The sequence below is a fragment of the Thamnophis sirtalis genome, unplaced genomic scaffold, assembly GCF_051295495.1.
Source record: "Thamnophis sirtalis isolate CommonGarterSnake01/CBP01778 unplaced genomic scaffold, rThaSir2_p1.2 scaffold_13, whole genome shotgun sequence".
Lineage (NCBI taxonomy): Eukaryota > Metazoa > Chordata > Lepidosauria > Squamata > Natricidae > Thamnophis > Thamnophis sirtalis.
The window spans coordinates 16,808,972-16,824,559 of record NW_028261393.1 but is presented as its reverse complement, the minus strand read 5'-3'; the positions used below and the strand labels follow the sequence as shown (position 1 = coordinate 16,824,559).

At 45.1% G+C, this 15,588-nt stretch overlaps 1 protein-coding gene across 2 annotated transcripts in view; it reads left to right on the top strand.

The window, feature by feature from the left end:
* The first annotated feature begins 2,123 nt into the window (after positions 1 to 2,123).
* The window catches only part of PHACTR4 (phosphatase and actin regulator 4), a 91,361-nt gene continuing 77,896 nt past the window's right edge, over positions 2,124 to 15,588 (top strand). Inside the window, exon 1 of one of the 2 annotated variants that reach the window (XM_087727876.1) lies at positions 2,124 to 2,272. The gene's annotated coding sequence lies outside the window, so the exon portion shown is untranslated. Of the gene's footprint in view, positions 2,301 to 15,588 lie in introns of both variants that reach the window. The other variant, XM_087727875.1, reaches the window with a different exon arrangement.

The following is a 15,588-nucleotide window of genomic DNA, read 5'->3' as shown; positions in this document are numbered from 1 at the left end:
CCTCCCCCAAGAGACAACTGGACTTTGTTTTTCCTTGAAAATGTTCCACTTCTCACTCAAGAAGCTTCTTCAGTTCAGAACTTCTTGGATGAGAAAGGTCTTCAAGGAAAAACAAGGAAAGTCCAGTTGTCTCTTTGAATGGTCACTGAATGAACTGTTGAAGTGAAAGACTACCTTTATGTGGTTTAAATAAATGACATGATAGCAGATGATTAAGGGACTGGAGGATAAAACATACAATGAACGGTTGCAGGAACTGGGCATGGCTAGTCTAGTGAAAAGAAGGACCAGGGGAGGCATGATAGCAGTCTTCCAATAGGTGAGGGGCTGCTTCAGAGAGGAGGGGGTCAAGCTATTTTCCAAAGCACCTGAAGGCCAGACAAGGAATAATGGATGGAAATTCAACCTAGAAATAAGGATGAACTTGCTGACAGTGAGAACAATCAACCCATGGAACAGAAGTTGCCTTCGGAAGTTGTGGGAGATTCATTGCTGGAGGCTTCCGAGAAGAGATTGGACTGCCATTTGTTAGAAATGGTGTAGGGTCTCGTGCTTGAGTGGGAGGTTGGTCTAAATCAGTGTTTCTCAACCTTGGCAACTTGAAGATGTCCGGACTTCAACTCCCAGAATTCCCCAGCCAGCATTCGCTGGCTGGGGAATTCTGGGAGTTGAAGTCCGGACATCTTCAAGTTGCCAAGGTTGAGAAACACTGGTCTAAATGACTACAAGGCCCCTTCCACCTCTGTTAATCTGATATCTTGGGGGGGAGGGGGGACGACGACATTTGGAACAACCATGACCTGGATGACTCAGAATCTCCATAGACATGTTCTCTGTCCTCAGCAGCAAACAGCCAAGAATTAAGCAGGCGCTTTGCTAGAGAACAGCGATATACCTTTTATCGCTGCAACAACAACTTTCCTAAGGACAATAATAATACAGTCATCATAATAAATTACAGTCCCACAAACCACATGTCGCGTTTCAGTGGCACAGTGAGATTATCGGTCCTCTTTATAAAACAGCCCATATATCTTAATTAATTCCCCATACCTGCACCCACAGGTGCCTAGGATCACATGGCTCTATTTGTGTTCTTTCTTTTTTTCTTTTTGGTGTGTGGCTGTTTCATTTGTTTCCCCCCCTCACGGTTCTGCAGAAGTGCAGAAAAAACAATTACTGCTTCCATTGTGGACCTGTACACTGCACGAGTCAAAAAGAGGCTTTGAAAATATTTACAGATCCCTCGCAACCTGGACATAAATTGTTTCAACTCCTACCCTCAAAACGACACTACAGAGCATTGCATATCAAGACAACTAGACACAAGAACATTTTCTGAATGCCATCACTCTGCTAAACAAATAATTCCCTCAACACTGTCAAACTATTTACGAAGTCTGCATTACTATTACTATTAGTCTTCTCATCGTTCCTATCATCCATCTTCTCCCACTTATGAGTGCAGGACTGTAACTTTGTTGCTTGTATCCTAAAGATTTATATTGATATGGATCGTTTCCTGATTGCTTATTTGTACCCTATGACTATCCTTAAGTGTTGTACCTTATGATTCTTGCTGAATGGATCTTGTCTTTTGCCCTATCTTGTCTGAGAGCGTATGCACCAAAGATAAATTTACGGCAGGACTGTAACTTTGTTGCTTGTATCCTTACAGTTTATATTGATTGTTTCCTAGTATGATTTGATTGCTTATTTGCATCCCATGACTATGATTAAGTGTTGTACTTTATGATTCTTGACGAATGGATCTTGTCTTTTTATGTACACTGAGAGCAAAGGCACCAAAGACAAATTCCATGTGTGTCCAATCAATCATCCTTGGCCAAGAAAGAATTCCATTCTATTTTATTCTGAGGAAATAAATACAGGAAAAAGAAAAAGCCGTTTTTTAAGCCGCCGCCCACCTCCTGGTCGGCAGCCAAGCCAGCCACGCGCCCTTCTGCACCAGCCTCTCACCTCGCCGGACCTCACCTGTCCGACCCCCCGCCTCCGGGGGAAAGGGCGTGGCCTCCCCAGCCCCTTCCCGCCGGACTACAAGTCCCGTCATGCCGCGCGCTGGCCGGCCTCCTCACTCTCTTTCTCTCTCCCCCTCGCTCTCTCTCTCTCTCGCAGGAGCCGGGGCTTCCGGCAGCGAGGACCTTGAGCCTCCGAGGGACTGTGCGCGGCGGCGGCAGTAGCGGCGGTCTCGGGAGACGCCGGAGACGGAAGGAGGCGAGGCCGAGCCGTGCGCCCTCCGGGAGTAGCCCAGGTGAGCCGGCTGCTCTCCGCCTTCTCAGGTGCGTGGACGAGTTCGGTCCGGGCTGGCTCCAAACTCGCCCCTCCCAAGAGGGGAGGGGTCCTGCGGAGACCCCCTCCTCCATTTGGCTGGGCGAGGGTCCCCCCCTGCCCTGGCTTCCATTTCTGCGATCCCCTCCCCGTCTGTCCCTGCTTTCCTCCTCCTGCCTTCTTTCTACCAATTCTCCAGCCTCCCTTGAATTCCTCCGATCGCCCCTTCCTCGTTCCATTCTTTTGGAAGCTTTTCCGCCTTCTCCTTCTCTTATCTAGTCCTCCCCTCCCACTTTTGTCCCCTCTCCCAGGGACTTTATCAGCAGTTGACGGGCAGGAGGGGACCGATTCTTGCGACTGTGACTGATGGGTTCTGTAGTGCGAGGCAGCTAGAAAGCGTGGGGTGTATCTGTCTCTCTGTGTGTGTGTTTGTGTAGGATTTGTAGTCCGTGTGGGAAATGTAATCCAAGGCATCCAGAAAGTGGTATGTATATGGGGAGGGGGGATGAATTGTAGCACAAAGAATTCAGAAAGTTGTGTGTGTGTGTTAGGAAGGAAGGTAATGTAGTCCAAGGCATCCAGAAAGTGGAGTGTGGGAACTGTAGTTCAAGGTGTTGGGACAAGTAGTATCTGTATGCGGGGAGGGGGTGGGTGGGAAGAGTCTTCTGCAGGGGATTTCTCCTTTGACTTCATAATTGTTCTTTGTGATTCATTGCCACAAGATGGAGTAATGGTCACCCCTTTGGATGGTTGGCAAAGAAGGATCTGCATAGATAGGGGAGGATTATGCCACCAGCAGTGGCACTGAGTCCCAGGGTTTGCATGCTATTTGCACACTCCTTTCTCAAGAGTGCATGCTAACATACCTGCTGGTCAGTAGGGGAAGCAAAGGAAAGAGTCCCTCCCCCTCTCCCCCACCACACCTGGACTGCCAGGAGGAACCAAAATGTTACACTTCAAAGGCCTATGGCCTAATCCAGTCATCTCTCTATTGCCTCGCTCATGCCTTCTAGGCATGTATATCTAAAGATTAAGTTTCTGTATCTCTCCCCCTCCCACTTCTGAGTCAATGCTGCACCACCTTTTTGTTTAAGCAGCACAACATTGAATAATAGCAGTTGTTGGGAAATTATTAAACATATCAAGGTATTTTTAAATTGTGTAAGACATGGCTTGAGGGGAAGTTGCACATTGGTTTTCAAATATCTGCACTGTATTGAATATACAGATTATATTTTTAAAAGTTTTTGAAAGGAATAGCCTAAGAGGGAAAAATTTGGGGTATGCTAGAAATAAGCCCATGGCATGCCTCTGTGCTATGTCATTGAAAACTATTGTACTAAACGAGCTATTAAATGAGGCAAAAATTCTAAATTCCTAAAAAGGTGATCACTTACCTGGATTCTTTAAAGAGGAATTTCTAGGGACATCTGTTATTACTTTTTAAAATTCTTGCAAGATTTGTCAGTACAACCTTTGAACACACCTCCTTGTTGTTATCAGGGTCTCCCTCTTTACCTTTATTGCTCTATTCCTGCTCGTTTTTCTTCCCTTGTGAATATCGAAGGTTGTGAACGCAAGGGTGTTGTGGTTGGCCGCAGCACAGAATTAGACGCCCTTGTGGTTCCTGCCTCCTTGTGCTGCAGGGGAAAGTGCCTGAACTGTTGGGATGAATGAAAACTTCCTTTCAGGACAGTCCGCATTAAATCTTCCCATCCCAAATCCTTCAATGATTTCCAAACCTTGCCAAAATATGAGAGGGGACCTAGAGGAGAGCTAATCTTTATCGTTTTACCTTTGATCACTTTGTGGAAAAAGGACAATAATGAGTTTTGAGAAAATGATAAAACATGCATGATAACTAGGTCAAATGAATGAAACCTCCTGCTGCCTGTGCGCTGAAAACCAAGAATGAAAATAATTATAGTGATTAGGCAGAAGTAAGTGTAGCTTTCTGTAGATTAGTTTTCTCTACCTTCTGTCTATCTTAAATAGTAGCTGTTATCCTCCCGTATTGATAAGATGCTGATGTTTTTTTCAGTTGCCCATTTTGGAAAATTCGTTATAGGTTGTATAAGAAAGATAGACAATAGAGGAATAAGGTAAAGGTTCCCCTCGCATTATATGTGCTAGTTGTTCCCGGCTCTAGGGGGCGGTGCTCATCTCCGTTTCAAAGCCGAAGAGCCAGCGCTGTCCGAAGATGTCTCCGTGGTCATGTGGCCGGCATGACTAAATGTCGAAGGCACATGGAATGCTGTTACCTTCCCACCAAAGGTGGTTCTTATTTTTCTGCTTGCATTTTTGCATGCTTTTGAACTGCTAGGTTGGCAGAAGCTGGAAGAAGTAACAGGAGGTCACTCTGTTATGTGGCACTAGGGATTTGAACTGCCAACCTTTTTGATCAACAAGCTGAGCGCCTTATCCCCTGAGCCACTGCATCTCTTGGAATAGAGGAATAGAGAAGAAATGTGGATTGTCACACAGAATCTAGTATGTTGTGATTATATCTTTTCATAGTTTCAGATTAGTAGCCTTTGATTACTCAGATTTTCCATTTAAGCTAGATAAATAAATAGACAAATTCAAATCTGTAGAAAGCCAGTTTGGTGGTGTGGTTAAGGCATCAGGCTTGAAACCAGGAGACTGTGAGTTCTAGTCCTGCCTAAGGCATAAAGCCAGCTGGTTATCTTGGGCCAGTCACTTTCTCTCCGTGCTATGAAGGAGACAATGGCAACCCACTTTTAAAAGCCTTGCCAAAAAACTAGGGACTTGTCCAGGCAGCCTCTGAGAATCAGAAATGATTGAATGGAAGGGGGGAAATCTGTACTTTAATTGATAAAAGCAAAGAGTATTTATTGTGGTAAACAGAATTGTATGTTTGTCATAGTTCTTGTCTTGGTATTCATTTGAACTTATGTCATTTATGTGAAGTTCTAGTGGGATAGCTAAGCAAAGTGTGGCATAAGCAAAGTGAATTAAAGTATTGTGGCATAAACTTATGCTAATTCATTGTTTTTAAAGCACAGGAAAGATGGGTTGCATGAAAGTTTCAATGGATATTTGAAACGGTGAACTGTTCTTCAATAAGTGCGAAATAAATAAGTGAAATTGATGTAAAGCCACACAGGGATACATTTAAATATTAGAAATTTGGCAAGGCAATACAATTCAATGTACGTAGAAATAAAGTTTTCATTTGTAAGAGGAAGGATTTTTTTAAAGGTCTGCAGCATATAATGAATGCTTAGTAAGCAAATCTGTGGGATATATAGACAACCCCCCCCCCAATTTAAAAAAAAACAGTTGTAAAAGTTAACATTAAAAATACTGAAAGTTGTATACGTCTTTTGAAAATATATGTGCACTTGAATAATATTTACATTAGATAAGTATATACAGAATTGCTAACTATTAACTCTGGTAACATCCTGTTGGTTTTAGTTAGTGTGAAAGAGAGCGTAGGTGTATAACACTCCAGTTGAAATTGGTGGCACTTCACTTTGCCAAATTGTGACCTCTAATGGATGCAGGTCTGTGTTGAATGTGACAACAGTCTGTAAGACCAATTCCCTTTTCTGATGCAAAGAAAAAAAAGTAAATATATTCCGGGATTGTAGCAGCCACATAGTGTGAAGAACTTGCTTTTCTAATGTTTATTTTTAACTGTTAGTCACAGTCACTGATTAGAGAGTCCCTTCTGATAAGGGTGGTTGCTTAGTACTGTTTTTTGGGGCTGGGTGTAATGATGTCACAAATGCTTTTAAGCAGTGGACTTAAGCAAAAAAAAATATTTCACTTCCCCAAAACTTGTTGCTATATTTTGAAAAACTACTAAAAGACCTCATGTCATTTATGACAAGAGGCCTCCCTAAGTAATCAGATGTTTATATATGAACTAGGGATGCCGTGGCTCAGTAGCTAAGACACCAAGCTTGTCGATTAGAAAGGTTGGCAATTTGGAGGTTTGAATACCTAGCGCTGTGTAACGGAGTGAGCTCCCATTAGTTGTCCAGTTGTCCCACTAGTTCTGCAGTTGGAAAGCATGTAAAAATGCAAGTAGAAAAAATAGGGACCACCTTTGGTGGGAAGGTAACAGTGTTCTGTGCACCTTCGGCGTTTAGTCATGCTGGCCACATGACCATGGAGACGTCTTTGGCTCTTTGTCTTTGAAACAGAGATGACCATCACCCCCTAGAGTTGGGAACAGCTGGCACATATGTATGAGGGGAACCTTTACCTTATGTGAAGTTGTATTTTATGGCATTGCAATAAGATGAAAGGGAATGGATAGCCGCGATAACAATTTTGTGTGTGAACGATCTCCTATGGTAGTCATTTTGTGAATGCACCCGTTGAAAATTTCAAATGCATCTCTGGTCCCCAAAAGTTGCCTACTTTGGTTTAGGTGTTCTGCAGGTATGAATTTTATGTTAGGTGTTCTGCAGGTATGAATTTTATGTTGACTTCAGTCTAGTTGGGAGGTCTAACTAAAGCTTCGCCCTGTGGCCACGCTAAAACTTTATTGACAAAATGACCTTTGCATTGATGTCTCTGTTTGCTGTTAGCAAACTGTTAGCAAACTGTTAGCGCTTCTCAGTTGTGATTGAAAACAGCTCTCTCTTTCTCCCTTTCTCCCTCCCTCCCACTCCCCCTCTTCCCCCCCCTCAAGAGCATTTTATACTGATGTTAGCCCGATTGTGTACCAGAACATGTGAAGTGCTTTAAACCAGGGATATGCAGTGTTCACATAGATAGCAAAGCTAAGATTTCACATTGATTGATTGATTGATTGATTGATTGATATGTATATGGCCACTCAAGTACTCTGAATGGCTATTCATGTTCATAGAATGGAAGCGCGTGGGAGCAATCTATTTTGTAGCTAGAGATTCCATTTCTGTGTTATTTAAAAAAAATCCATGCCAAGAAGTGTGGGGAATGCAGGTGTGACACATCTGAATAAGATGCCCATAGTTAGGCTGGTTTTATGGAGTCTGTTCTGGTTTTTTAATACGAAATAGGTGCCCTGAACCTAGTTGAGATTTAATACTTTTATCTCGACTTTCCTCCAGGAGTTGAAGACAATATATCAGTGGTGGGATTCAAATTTTTTACTTCTGGTTCTGGGGTGTGGCGTGGCTTGGTGGGTGTGGCAGAGAACGGATACTGCAAAATCCCCATTCCCTCCCCACCCCACTAACCTGCTTTCCAGCTGCGTTCTCCTGTGCAGGGCAACAAAAGAAGACCCAGCCAATCAGGTGGTCATGTGGCTGGCATGACTAAATGCCAAAGGTACATGGAGCTCTGTTACCTTCCCACCAAAGGTGGTCCCTATTTTTCTACTTGCATTTTTACATGCTTTCGAACTGCTAGGTTGGCAGAAGCTGGGACAGGTAACAGGAGCTCACTCTGTTATGCGGCACTACGGATTCGAACCGCTGTACCTCTGATTGACAAGGTCAGCGTCTTAGCCACTGAGCCACTGTGTCCCTAATAGACCCGTATTGTAGTTGATGCTTAACTATAGAAACTCACTGGGTAACTTTGAATCTTTCTCCCTCCCTCTCTTCCCCTCTCTCTGTTCACCCTACATTACAAGGCTTTTATTTTGTGCCTTCCAGCAACTGCCTGCATAAATCCCAGTTTTGCAATTTGATTGGCAAGATTTTTTGAAATGGTTGGCATTGCCTTTTTCCTACAACTGAGACGAATGGCATTATTAGCACTTACAGTCTTACATTTGAGGCCTTTGGTGCTGGAGAAGACTCCTGTGAGTCCCTTGGACTGCAAGGCCATCAAACTCGTCGGTCCTAGAGGAGATCAACCCTGACTGCTCTTTAGAAGGCCAGATCCTGAAGATGAGACTCGAATACTTTGGCCACCTAAGGAGAAGGAAGGACTCACTGGAGAAGAGTCTCATGCTGGGAACGATGGAGGGCAAAAGAAGAAGGGAATGACAGAGAGATGGATGGATGGATGGAGTCACAGTTGGCGTGAGCTTAAATGGACTCCAGAGGATGGTTGAGGACAGGAAGGCTTGGAGGAACGTTGTTAATGGGGTCACGACGGGTGAGACATAACTTTGCAACCATCACCAACACCAACACAGTCTTCTAGTTTTTAGCCTGGTGCCCTAGCTATTACACTAAACTGGCTCTATTGGAAAACTAGGAGGGAGCAATATACTTATGCATCACTTGGTTCCAGTTATAAGAAAGCAAGCAAGTAAACGAACAGGTTTATTTATAATAGCTCTGTTTATTGCCAACTTACGTCCGGACAACTTTCACTCATTGTTTTGGATAGGAAAGATTGGAATGATCATACTAATTTCCCACAATTCCCCTGATGTAACATTGTTCTGGAGTTTGTGGGAAAATGGTCTCCTGCTGCCTGGGGCTAATTGCAATCCTGCCATTACAACTGAAAGCCTTTCAAAAAGGAGTTCTTCAGACAGCTGTGTTGTTGACAGCCTGGGCTTATACAGTTACAGACACTGCTAAAGCCAGTGGCCCCTGTGGACCTCCATTGGTTTATTCATGCAATTCAGTGGATGTGATGTCGTTGCCTGACTTTTTCTTATGCGACGCCAAGAATGCACTTGTGCAAAACGCTGTTTTATCCTTGTGTCAGGGGTATGCAAATTGCAAAGTAGAATTTGCAGTTGCATAACTAAAACTGAGCTGTCATCAAGAGCTGTTCTCAAGAGGAGGCAAGGCAGGATGATCCAACAGTGGAAGTTTAGCTATGAAAGAAATCTTAACATCTTGACTGATTTGCCAACGTTGGTAAAAAAAAAAACCCAAAACCTCATGCACAGAGACACACTGTCACCTGAGAGCCAAGTGGCACTGTAATGCATTTCATAAATAAAATATAGAATAGGGAATTAGTGCAAATCAAATTACGAACCTTTATGCCAATAAATAAGCCGCCTGGGAAACCAAGCCATTAAAAAGTGAAAGTTAGAATATTTTGGACATGTGATGCAACACCCAGAAAAATACAGCATCCTTCACTTAATCCTCCAGGGAAAAATTGAAGCTATAGCAATAGCAATAGCAGTTAGACTTATATACCGCTTCATAGGGCTTTCAGCCCTCTCTAAGCGGTTTACAGAGTCAGCATATTGCCCCCAACAACAATCCAGGTCCTCATTTTACCCACCTCGGAAGGATGGAAGGCTGAGTCAACCCTGAGCCGGTGAGATTTGAACCGCTGAACTGCAGATAACAGTCAGCTGAAGTGGCCTGCAGTACTGCATTCTAACCACTGCGGCACCTCGGCTAAATGAGGTCCAGGCAGCAGAAGAACATCATGGCTTCAAAATCTAAGGAAGTTAGATTTTGGACAAAACTCAGCAGCACTTTGTCATGCGGCTGTTGACAAAAATGGGATTGCCAACATGATCGCCAATGTCCAATGATGGATATGGCACAAGAAGACCATGAATTGTGCTACTGCTTGGCCCGGTTGCCAATTTCTTTGCCTTGCTTGAATGTGCTGGGCATGGTATCCTACCAAGTGGCCAGCAGTTTGAGGGTAAGAAAAATTGTAGTAGTAAGTCATGGAAAGAATTCAGGGAATCAGCCATCCCTGCTCCTATCCAAACATGGACTGGATTCAGAACTACCCTTAGCTAAAACTGTAGCCCAGTCAAGACTTTTGGCTGAAGCCCAACTCCTGATGACTTCATGGGTGTATCCACCTGGTTTTCTTGGCAGTTATTCACAAGTAGCTTGTTATTCCTTCCTGGTCCTGGGATATTATTTCTGCCTTCACAGCGTAGTTTATATGCATTGTTAATCTTTACTTAAAATCTCCTTTGGATCAAGGTTCTTGGTTTCATGGACACTTCCTGTAGTTTCAGTTTATATGGCAAGACTTAAAAAGTGGTTTGACATTTTCCCTCTTCAGGGATTTTTTTTAAACAATCCAATGTATCTTAGCTTGTTTGGTGATCTCCCAGCCAATATTAATCAAACCTAATCCTTTTTAGCTTTTAAGCTCAGATAACTGAACTCATTTTCTGGATTCACATTGCACATTGAATCATATCCCAGTCAAATGGTGGATCCACAAACAAAAAAAATTAAGTATACTTAGCATGTTGTCCAAATGCCAATGTTAACTGGCCAGGTTAAGGATGCTGTGTGAACCCAGCCTAAGGTGATAATGAGAATTCTGAAGATAGAAAAAAAGTTGACTGTTACCTCTTCTGATCCCTCCTCTCTTCTCTTATTTATTTAAGTCTAAATTGTGATCTTGTGTTAATTTGCTGCTGAAATTGGATGTGGCTAGTGCAAAATTGCAAACTTGAAATACCTGTGTTCATTTTTAGCCCTAATTGTAACATGTGTGGAGTTCTTCCTCGCGGATAAAGTTGCTCGGTTTCGGGCGGACCTGGACTCCAATCCTGCAGAACCAGCCGAGGCACTTAGGGATAATCTGGTAGGTCATCGCTGGATTGATTTTCAAGCTGTTACCCCTGAGGACGTGGACAAGGCTATGAGAGCTGTAGGTGCCTCCACATGCGTGCTGGATCCGTGCCCCTCCTGGCTGGTTGTTAACAGCAGGGAGGTGACACAGGGCTGGATCCAGGCGGTTGTTGCCGCCTCCCTACGGGAGGGGGTCTTTCCCCCCGCCTTAAAGATGGCGGTGGTGAGACCCCTCCTGAAGAAACCATCTTTGGATCCAGCCGTTCTAAACAACTATCGTCCAGTCTCCAACCTTCCCTTTGTGGGGAAGGTTGTTGAGAAGGTGGTGGCCTTCCAGCTCCAGCGGTCCTTGGAGGAAGCCAGTTATCTTGATCCATTCCAGTCAGGCTTCAGGCCTGGCTACAGCACAGAAACCGCTTTGGTCGCATTGACCGATGATCTCTGGAGAGCCAGGGATGGAGGCCATGCCTCCATCCTGGTACTCCTTGACCTCTCTGCGGCTTTCGATACCATCGACCATGGTATCCTTCTGCGACGACTGCGGGAGGTGGGGGTGGGAGGCACTGTCTTACGGTGGTTCTCCTCTTACCTCTCGGACAGGTCGCAGTCGGTGTTAGTCGGAGGGCAGAGATCGACCCCTAAGCCCCTAACATATGGGGTGCCGCAGGGTTCGGTCCTGTCCCCCCCTTCTTTTTAATATCTACATGAAACCGCTGGGCGAGATCATTCGACGGCACGGGATAAAATACCACTAGTATGCGGACGATACACAGTTGTATCTGTCCACCCCGTGCCAACTCAATGAAGCGATGGACGTGATGAGCCAGGGCCTTGAGGCTGTTAGAGACTGGATGGGGGTTAACAAGCTTGTACTCAATCCAGATAAGACCGAGTGGCTGCTGTGCTTCCCTCCCACTAATTGGCCAAGTGTTCCATCTCTCAGGCTGGGGGGTCAAATACTACGCCCCTCAGATAGGGTCCGCAACTTGGGAGTCCTCCTGGACCCACAGCTGACTTTTGAACATCATTTGTCAGCTGTGACCAGGGGGGCATTTGCCCAGGTTCGCCTGGTGCACCAGTTGCGTCCCTACCTGAACCGGGAGGCTCTCACAACAGTCACTCGTGCCCTTGTGACCTCTAGGCTGGAGTACTGCAATGTGCTCTACATGGGGCTGCCCTTGAAGAGTATTCGGCGACTTCAGCTGGTCCAGAATGCGGCCGCGCGAGCGATCGTGGGTGCACCTCGTTTCACCCACGTAACACCTATCCTCCGTGAGCTGCACTGGCTGCCTGTTGATCTCTGGGTGCGCTTCAAGGTGCTAGTTGTCACCTACAAAGCCCTTCATGGTATTGGATCTGGGTACTTGAGAGACCGCCTACTGCCAATTACCTCCACTAGGCCAATAAGATCCCATAGATTAGGCCTCCTCCGAATCCCATCAGTCGGCCAATGTCGACTGGCAACTACCCGGAGGAGAGCCTTCTCGGTGGCTGCTCCGACCCTCTGGAACGAACTCCCCGTGGAGATTCGTACTCTCACCACCCTCCAGACCTTCCGCGTAGCCCTTAAAACCTGGCTGTCCCGACAGGCCTGGGGCTAAAGTCTTCAACCCCACTCGAATGGTATGACTGTTGCACTTTTTTAACGATGTATTGTCTTCATGTCTGTAACTTGTTTGTCCTTCCCTCCCCCTGAATTGTGAGCCGCCCTGAGTCCCCTCAGGGAAAAGGGCGGCATACAAATAAAGTAAAATAAAAAATAAAAAAATCAAATCATACAGTTTGAACCTGGCTGTAGATTGGAGGAGCTTGGGGTAAAAATTAATCAAATGGGTGAAAATTACATTCACAGCCTGAGCGCCATTGTTAGGGAGCCGTTCCAGCTATCTATTATTGCATTATTATTTCTGGTTGGAAATAATTACAAAGCACTAACGTTAAGGCATATCTTTCATCTCCTCCTTGATATCTGCGACTAGTGATAGCACTGCAGCTTCTTAGAGAAAGGCTTCCGGTCAAACCTGAGATTTGTAATTATTTATTTTAATTTTTATTCCACCTTTTCCCCAAACGATAACCCTGTGAGTTGGATTGGACTGAGAGGGAGGGATTGGTTCAAAGTTACCCATCCGTCTTTCATGCCTAAAGTGGGACTAGAACTCACAACCCTCTTGACGATTGGCCTAAAGTCACCTGGCTGGCTTTCATCCCTAAAGTGGGACTAAAATTTATCGCCTCCTGATGATTGGCCCAGTCAACAACTGGCTTTCAGGCCTTAGGTGGAACTAGAATGCACAGACTCTTGATGATTGGTCCAAAAATCACCAACCAGTTTTCATGTCTAAAGTGGAACTGGATCTCACAGTCTCCAGGTTTCTAACTTGACTCTGTCAGTGTGAGACCAAATTGGCTCTTTGTGTACTCTGTTTGCACAACCTTTGCAAGGGGCTGTGGTCCTGTAGTCTGAACAGTAGAATTAACATGCCAATTAACAGCATGTTTTCAGCAACGTAGGCTTTGGGAAAATGATAAAACAGGGATGGAGTGGAGAGGCAGAAGTGGTTTTTTATAGTAGCTGAAAATCCGCTTGAATGTTGAAATGTGGCTGCATGCATGTTTCAAATACGAGTACATATTAGGCTATTTTTGTTAGTTGCAAAGTCATGTCCGACCCATTACAACCCCAAGGACAATGTTCCTCCAGGCCTTCCTGTCCTCTACCATCCTCTGGAGTCCATTTAAGCTCACGCCGACTGCTTCAGTGACTCCATCCAGCCACCTCATTCTCTTTTTGTGATGCAAGCGTGGAAAATGTTTTGTTTCACATGCCGTAGCCAGCAAAATTTGCATAGAAAGTTGAGAAAAAGTTAAAAAGCATCCGCTTCCAAAGCACAGGAGTGTTGGCATGTGAGCAACTCTTAACATACAATATCAGCCCGCATGAATGAACAAGTTTCACTCAATCTTCAGTATCTTGAACTTTGCTCATCTTGTTTACTGGCATTAAACCACAATGGGCAGCCAATATGACAGATAGTAAGGAAGAACATTCTCCAGTTGTGGCATTTTTGAATGACCCTGATGCATTACTCCTAGTCAGTTGGCTTGAAGATGCGAGAAGGATCTCTTGTCAAGGAAACATTATGCCATAAATCAGGGGTCACCAACTGTTTGAACCTCAGGAACCACTAAACTCATAATTTTAGAACACACGGACCACTAATATGATCTGCCTAATGACTGGCTGGGTGGGCGTTGCTAGGTGGTCATGTGACTGGATGGGCATGGCCAACTCGATGTCACTCACGTTGAGGGATGTCTCGCCAGCCTCTACTTACCCCTCCCCTCCTAGCCACTCCTTGCCTCCCCATCCAGGCTCCGTAGGGTTCCAATAGTTTGAGGACCCTAGATTTAGTGCAATATAAAAAAATGCAAATAATTTTTCTGCAGACCCCCTCAAAATTTTCTCACTGAGCACCAGTTGGTGACCACTGCCGTAAAGCTTGGCTGACTAGGGAATTCTGGAAGTTGAAGTCCACACACCTCCAGGTTGCCAAGGTTGAGAAACAGTGCAGTAAAGTGACGGTTCCTATCAGGGTCATTCTTCTATGAAAAACCTGCATCAATTGCATTTACATCCGGGGTAGTCAACCTTTTTATACCTACCTCCCACTTTTATATGTCTGTTAGTAGCAAAAAATTTAACCGCCCACTGGTTCCACAGTAATGGTGATTTATAAAGTAGGGAAGTCAATTAAATTTAAAAAAAGGAAAGTGCTTCAGTATCAGACAAAACCCCTACCGCCGACCTTGAAAGTTGGAATGCCCACAAGTGGGCGGTAGGGACCAGGTTGACTACCACTGATTTACATGAAAGTGCCAGATCGGTGGTAATAGTGCCTGGCACGAGCAGGGGAAGCCAAGTCAGAGTAGATCACAGCAAGCAGAGGTCCATATCTTGGGCCAGTTCAAAGTGTGGATGTTCATTTTTAAAATCCTAAACGGCTTGGGATCAAGTCAAAGTACATTTTGTTTTCCTTACCTAAATGTTAAGCTCCTCTCCAGAGGCCAGAATAAAGTGCTGTGTACTAGCACTCTGGAACTGAGCCGGAGTATCAAACGCAAGGGCCGCGTGCCGGATTCGGCCCGTGGAGTGCTTAAATCTGCCCCGCAGGGCCGCCCTGGCAATAGCAAAGGATTGGCCCGCAGTGCCTCTGCCAGTGAAAACCGAGCTCCGTTTCCACTGGTAGAGGGTTGCAGGAGGCTGTCCCAGAGGTGGAATTCAGCAGGTTCTGACCAGTTCTGGAGAACCGGTAGTGGAAATTTTGAGTAGCTCGGAGAACCGGTAAATACCACCTTTGACTGGCCCTGCCCCTATCTATTCTCTGCCTCCGGAGTCCCAGCTGATCGGGAGGGAATGGGGATTTTGCAGTATCCTTCCCCTGCCACACCCACCAAGCCACTCCAACAGATCCAGTAGTAAAAAAATGTGAATCCCACCACTGGACTGTCCCAGCTGAAAATGGAGATCAGGAGCCCGTTTTCGCTGGCAGAGCACTTGGGCCAGCATTGGTGCCCCCCCGGCATGAGTGATGACAAGCTAGTCATGCCCCCTAGCCACTCCCCGCAGACCCCCACGAGGTCAAGCCTGATGCAGCCCATAATGAAATCAAGTTTGACACCCCTTTTGTGGAGGGATTTGTCTTGTGAATACCTTCCTCATCACATAGTACAAAGAATGGCTTTATGGTCCGGTTTGATCCCCTGTGTTGTTGTTGTTTTTATTTAAATACTTCAGTTAACCTTTAAAAGGAAATAACTTAGTGCTTTTTTAAAGAGTTAACACACAGAACCTTCTTTT